The 7,419-nt window shown below is 43.1% G+C and overlaps 1 protein-coding gene across 1 annotated transcript in view; it reads right to left on the bottom strand.

Moving 5' to 3' along the window:
• Positions 1 to 7,419, bottom strand: part of ADARB2 (adenosine deaminase RNA specific B2 (inactive)) — a 554,344-nt gene that overhangs the window by 67,993 nt on the left and 478,932 nt on the right. The window lies entirely within an intron of this gene.

A 7,419-nucleotide genomic window follows, 5' to 3' on the forward strand; every position in this document is an offset into this window, starting at 1 on the left:
GTCTTTAATCCATCTTGAATTAATTTTTGTATAAGGTGTAAGGAAGGGATCCAGTTTCAGCTTTCTACATATGGCTAGCCAGTTTTCCCAGCACCATTTATTAAATAGGGAATCCTTTCCCCATTGCTTTTGTCAGGTTTGTCAAAGATCAGATGGTTGTAGATATGCGACATTATTTCTGTTCCATTGGTCTATATCTCTGTTTTCCTACCAGTACCATTCTGTTTTGGTTACTGTAGCCTTGTAGTATAGTTTGAAGTCAGGTAGCGTGATGCCTCCAGCTTTGTTCTTTTGGCTTAGGACTGACTTGGCAATGTGGACTCTTTTTTGGTTCCATATGAACTTTAAAGTAGTTTTTTCCAATTCTGTGAAGAAAGTCATTGGTAGCTTGATGGGGATGGCATTGAATCTATAAATTACCTTGGGCAGTATGGCCATTTTCACGATATTGATTCTTCCTACCCGTGAGCATGGAATGTTCTTCCATTTGTTTGTATCTTCTTTTATTTCATTGAGCAGTAGTTTGTAGTTCTCCTTGAAGAGGTCCTTCACATCCCTTGTAAGTTGGATTCCTAGGTATTTTATTCTCTTTGAAGCAATTGTGAATGGGAGTTCACTCATGATTTGGCTGTCTGTCTGTTACTGGTGTATAAGAATGCTTGTGATTTTTGCACATTGATTTTGTATCCTGAGACTTTGCTGAAGTTGCCTATCAGCTTAAGGAGATTTTGGGCTGAGACGATGGCATTTTCTAGATATACAATCATATCACCTGCAAACAGGGACAATTTGACTTCCTCTTTTCCTAATTGAATACCCTTTATTTCCTTCTCCTGCCTGATTGCCCTGGCCAGAACTTCCAACACTATGTTGAATAGGAGTGGTGAGAGAGGGCATCCCTGTCTTGTGCCCGTTTTCAAAGGGAATGCTTCCAGTTTTTGCCCATTCAGTATGATATAGGCTGTGGGTTTGTCATAGATAGCTCTTATTATTTTGAGATACATCCCATTAATGAAGAATGGCCAAATTTGGGGCTGACCAATTTAATTCGGGGGAAAGGAGAGGGCGGGCGTCATCATCTCTCCCCTTGGTGCCATGAAGGTGATGAGGCATCAGGCAGCATAGTGAGGTGGAGAACAGAGCTCAGTAGCAGTTAAAGACTGCGAGTAAAAAGGTGTCAAAAACAGAGAGTCACCAACCAGCATTCAGATAAACACACTTTTCTTAACACCCCCATCACAGGGGACAGTGCGAGGGTGCTGCCACCATGGCGGGGCCACAGGCAGGTCGAGGCCACTCATACCTATGGAGAGAAACAGGGTCCTTGGTTTATGGGCATCACCCTCCAGGTACAAACCAGTGGCATTTGGGGCCTGTCAACCCTGCACAGAAGTGTCTAACATTCTCCTTTTTCAGTGCTCTGGTTCCCCACACGGAGATCCTTGATTGCTGGGGTCGGGGTGAGGCCACGCCAAGCTGTATGGACACCGAAAATGCTCTGCACTCAATGAGCAATGCTTTGTGTAAAAATGTGCCCGAAGCCAGGCCACCTTGCAGCAGAGGCTGGGTGGGGGATGCTCCAGCAGGGGCTTGTTAAGTCAGGAAGACAGGATGGGGCAGCAAAGACGCCAGGTGAGGGGAGGCTGTACTGAGGTCCCATGTCCAGCTGACCCAACAGGAAGCTCTGGAGTGTAAGGCAAAGGTGTGCAATGTGTCAGTCATGAGCTGTGGGTGCTCCCAGGCATGCAGGACGTGCAGGAAGTCTTCCTGAGGTCCTGTCTCCAGCTGACCCAACAGAAAGCTCTGGAGTGTGAGGCAAGGGTGTGTGACGTGTCAGTAATGAGCTGTGGGCGCTCCCAGGCGTGCAGGCTTCTGGTGGCCAGGGCCATTCTCAGGAGGAGACTGCAGCCGTGAGCTACTCCTGGCCGGTACTCGGAGCCAGGAGATCAGGAAGCCCAGGATGGGGTGGCTGTGGTGCCAACAGCATTTACTCCAATCCTTCCAATGATGCTGTTAAGCCAATAAAAGGCAAGTTTGTATAGAAGCATCACTCCATACGTAGTGGCTATTGGTGATCTCTTTTCTTATAAATGGCTATCGAGAGTAAAACTACTACTCTGTAAGACAACATGAGAAGTAGTCACAGAAAAAATATATATATATGAATTTCTATAGAATAAGTGGAAAAGCTGGCCAAAGAGCAGGGCTGCTGCGCCCCTGCCAAAGCACCAAGCACAGTGAGTTTTGTAGAATTCGACTGAACCTTTAAGTAGCAGATGGTTTCAAGGCAATTGTAAGTGTTCTGGAGCATATAAAGACAAGAGAAGCCTTCAGGTTGTGTGTTATCATGGAATGCCTAAATCATTGCCATACTGACGTAGGCTACGCAAACAAAGAAGACAACAGAGGACCCTCAGTTAGACAGAATACTAGCCATCAAGTAGCAGAGGAAAAGAGCACTACAGTACATCCCTGCAACATGGGCTTATTTCTGAAATGTGAAAATCAATTACATTAAAAAATTAAGGCCAGGCACACAGTGGTTCACACCTGCAATCCCAGCACTTTGGGAGGCTGAGGACAGTGGATTGCTTAAGGCCAGGAGTTTGAGACCAGCCTGGGCCACATAGCCAGACCCCAAGTCTACAAAAAATACAAAAAGTAGCTGGGTGTGGAGGCATGAGCCTGTAGTCCCAGCTACTTGAGAGACTGAGGTGGGAGGATCACTTGAGCCCCGGAGGCAGAGGTTGGAGTGAGCTGAGATTGCGCCACTGCTCTCCAGCCTGGGTAACAGAGCAAGACCCTGTCTCAAAACAACAACAACAACAAAAAAGGATTTATATGCAATACAAAAATAAGCATAATTACAGACATTGATAAGACATCTGACAAAATACAACAACTGCTTTTGATAAAACATTGACTTTTTATCAAAACTCAACTCTGTCAAGTGGGACAGAGGGATTTTTTTCCTGAATGTGATTTTATGCACACATACACACACACATACACACATACACACACACGAGTATCATGCTCTATGGGGAAGCACTCCAGGCATTTTTATGACTCTTCAGGAACATCTGCTGCAGCCATTGACGAGCACAACAAGAGAAAGAAATTAGCTCTGTAGTAATTGGAGAGGGGCAGGTAACACAAGCACTGTCTGAACATGTTACGATTCTGTGTCTGGAAACCCCCAGAGAATCCAGTTGACATACTGCTAGAGACAATGAGAGAGCTTAATATGGTGAAAGCGCTCCAAGTTAATATACAGAAATCAATAACTTTCATATAGACACACAGCAACTAGAGAGACACTGTAAAGGAAAAATGACTCCATTTATAATGGCAGCAAACAAGATAATAGGAATAAGTTTAACAAGAAATGACCAAGGACTATAGTTAATAAAACTTCAAAATCCTATTGAAGGACACAACAAAATTTAAACAAACAGAAGGACGTGCCACATTTTTGGATAGGGAGGTTTAGCATAATGAATCCTCTCTAAATTGATTTATAAAGTTAACAGGACTCCCAAAGAAACAGCAATAGTGCTTTGTTTTGGACAAGACACCTGGTTAAAAAGTATAATTTTGTTTTGCTTTGTCATTGCTATGGCTTGGGTATGGTTCATTTGTAGCCAAAACTCCTGTTGAGATTTGGTCCTCAGTGTGGCAGTGCTGGGGGGTGATGGGACCTAGTGGGAGGTGTTTGGGTCATGGGGTGGATTCCTTATGAAGGCCTTGGTGCTGTTCTCAAGGCAGTGAGTTCTTGCTCTGGCAAGATGGATTAGTCTTCAAGGAAATGGGTTTGTTCCCATGAGAGTCGGCTGTAATGAAGCCATGATGCCCCTTAGTCTTCAAGGAAATGGGTTAGTTCCCATTAGCGTGGGCTGTAATGAAGCCGTGATGCCCCTCTGGTTTTCTCTTTGCAAGTGTCTGCTCCCCACTTGACCTTCTCCATCATGTTATGATGCAGAAAAAAAGCTCTCACCAGAATCCACTGCCATGCCCTTAAACTTCCCAGCCTGCAGAACCGTGAGCTAAATAAACCACTATTTTTTATAAAGTACCCAGTCTCATGTATTCTGTTATAGCAACACAAAATGAACTAAGATAGTTGTTTGTTATTAACTGGGCAAGCTGATTCTAAAAGGAAACCCAGAAAATTCTGAAAAAGAAGGTTAATGCTGGAGACAAGCCCTAGTGTACATCAAGCAGGTTATAGAGGCTCCATGCCAGGTCGCTGTGGGGATGGGGTGTGAAGTGAAATGGAACAAAGTGGGGAGTCCAGAAATTGACCCAAAACGTACAGGAATTTAGTACAGGACAAAGGTAATCACATCTCAAACCACTGAGACAAAGAGAGACTATCCAATTAATGGTATCTAACAACTGCATAGTCATCTGAGAAATAAAATTGCATCTTTATCTGACACCATGTACCAGAGTAAATTCCAAATTGATCAATATTTAGATGTAAGAAATGAACAACTGTATTTGAATGTTTACAGCATCTTTACCCACAGTTGCCAAAACTTGGAAACAAGCAAGATATCTTTCAGCAGGTGAATGGATAAATAAACCGTGGTACATTCAGACAATGGAATATTACTCAGCACTAAAAATAAATCAGTTATCAAGCCGTGAAAAGACATGGAGGAAAGTTAAATAAAAGTTAAGTAAAAGAAGCCGATCTGAAAAGGCTACATGTTGTATGATTTCAACTACAGGGCATTCTGGAAAAGGCAAAACTATGGAGATATGTACAAAGGTCAGTGGTTGCCAGGGGTTGAGGGGGGGAAGGGATGAATAGATGGAGCACAGAGGATTTTTAGGGCAGTGAAACTACTCTGTATGATGGTACGGTGGTGGGTCCATGTCATTATACATTTGTCCAAACCCACAGAATGTCCAACACCAGGAGCGAACCCTAACACAGAATGGATTTTGGGTGATTAAAGAAATATGCATATGTCATAAAGAAAATAAGGGATAATGTATAAACTTGGTGGGTACTATGGTTTAAATGTGGTGTTTTCTCCAAAATTTATATTGAAACTTAATCCTCATTGTGGTGGTATTAAAAGGTGGGCCTTTAGGAGGTGATTAGGGGATGAAGGCTCCACCTTCATGAATGGATTAATACCCTTATAAAAGAAAGAGACTTCAGACAGAGTCCAGCCCTTTTTTGCCCTCCATCCCATCTGCCACGTGAGGATACAGTGTTCCTCCCCTCCAAACGATGTAGCAACAAGGCGCCATCCTGGAGGCAGAGCACAGCCCTCTCCAGACACCAAGCCTGCTGACGTCTGGATTTTGGACTTTCCAGCCCCCAGAACTGTGAGCAATGAACTTTGTTGTTTATAAATGGCTCAGTTTGAGGTATTTTGTTGCAGCAGCACAAATGGATTCAGACACAGGGCTTCTCCCCAGCACATCACCCATCTCTAGACAATGTCTGGGAATGGGCTTTTATTTATTTACTTGGAACTAAGTCATTCTCAGCCTGTTCCAATGTTTTAAAGGTATATTTCTTATACTATATCTGGTTTTGGAGGAAAAGGATTACCAAATTTCTAAGAAGAAAACGGAAAGTAAAATATACCAAATAGCATCAAATAAATAAATTTCAAAATTATAAAAGAGAAAGGAATAATTTTTACTCCACATGTAGACTGCCCCAAGGGTGTCATGTGTAATTAATTCTGACTCCCTGTTTCCTAGAACTGTGCCCACTGAATTTAATGACTCAATAAAGGGGTTTCCACACCTTCCCTTGAGAAAGACTCTTCCACAGTTTATCAGCGCTCAGTGTTAGGAAACCTTCTTCAATGTTCAGCCTAACTGATCTTCTGTACAATTTCAGTCCACTTCCCAGACTTCATGGTTAAAGCTCCCAGTCTCCTTGTGGTTGGTATTCTCTCAATACTCGCAGGGAATATCATGATTGGCCTGCAGTCCCATGTCTAGTCATTATTTGGCCAAAGTCTATGTTTTATTTTCAATCTTTTCCTGCAAGTCAATTTTTTTTTATCTTCTAGTGTTTCTGCTTCCATTCTCTATATTTCCTCTAATTAGTTCGAAATCAGGTAGATTTTAAAATGTCTGGCTTGGGGACGTCTTGTCTGTTGGGGACATGATTGGAATGAGACTGAACGGAAACAGTTTTGCTTTTGACAGGGGAGATTTTTCTTCCACTAGGGTCTTGATTTATGGCTTTCCTCAGGAATCAGAAGACACCAGTGTCCCCTGGGCTTTTATTCTCTAAACATTTCAAATGCATTGATTTTGGAAGGAAAACAAGTTATGTGTAAATGTTTTGTGCTCTCCTCTATGAATGACAATACATCTGGGGAATATCAGATAACAAAGCATTGTAGTCAGAGTTTAACATGCTCTAGGGCACAGGTAGCCCTGTCTCTGCTGCTTACTTGAGGCAAGAATTTAATTGTGTTCAGCTGTCTGTTTGGAAAATGTTTTTAAAGATTAAAGAAAATAATGTGAAGTTCTTAACATGTGCCTGATACACAGCAAAAATGCCACCATCTTTAGCTATTATGATGCATATATTTCTATTCTCTTGTAATATATTTTTTCCTCCATCTGCAACCAGGACGTTTCTGTGACTTCCCTTGCTAGAATAACACACAAAAAACCATGTGTTCCACTATTACTTCTACTATTCATTACTATGAAGCACATGTTCTTCCAATGAGAACAAGAGGGCTGGTGTGGGAAAGCTTAAAGACAAGACATGCTCAAGAACACCTTTGAACTAAATCTGACCATGGCACTGCACCAGGGGCCAAATAACAATTCCAGGATGAGCACTCGCTTGCTTTAAAGTATCATGGGCATATTTTAATGTATTTCTGTTTGTTTATCCATCCATGCATTCAATGGGCATTAAACACCTAACTTATTCAAGGGAAAGGGGATAAAAAACTGTGCAGTCTCAAAGCCCCTTTCACAGCACATGCTCACAGGCAGGGAGAAGGCAGCGTGGCAGGAGAGCAGAAACTCACTGTGATTGGGCTACACCAGCTGTGGGGATGCCTTCTCAGAGGATGGGGCAACTGTGGACATCAAAGCCAGTGTTAAGAGAGGGAGAAAGAAGAGACCTGTGTCCTGGACTAGAAGGTGTGTAACCACTGGCCAGGTAAAGGAGGAAGAGTAGCTGAAGAGTGGGAGCAGCCTGCATGTAAACAAGGAGCATGGGAGGACAGCTCTCTGGTGAGGATGCGGTGGCATCTGTGGTTAGGATGTGGTTGGCTCTGTGGTTAGGATACGGTGGTCTCTGTGGTTAGGATATGGTGCTCTGTGGTTAGGATACGGTGGTCTCCGTGGTTAGGATATGGTGGGCTCTGTGATTAGGATACGGTGGTCTCTGTGGTTAGGATATGGTGGGCTCTG

The sequence above is a fragment of the Hylobates moloch genome, unplaced genomic scaffold (assembly GCF_009828535.3).
Source record: "Hylobates moloch isolate HMO894 unplaced genomic scaffold, HMol_V3 SCAFFOLD_2, whole genome shotgun sequence".
NCBI lineage: Eukaryota > Metazoa > Chordata > Mammalia > Primates > Hylobatidae > Hylobates > Hylobates moloch.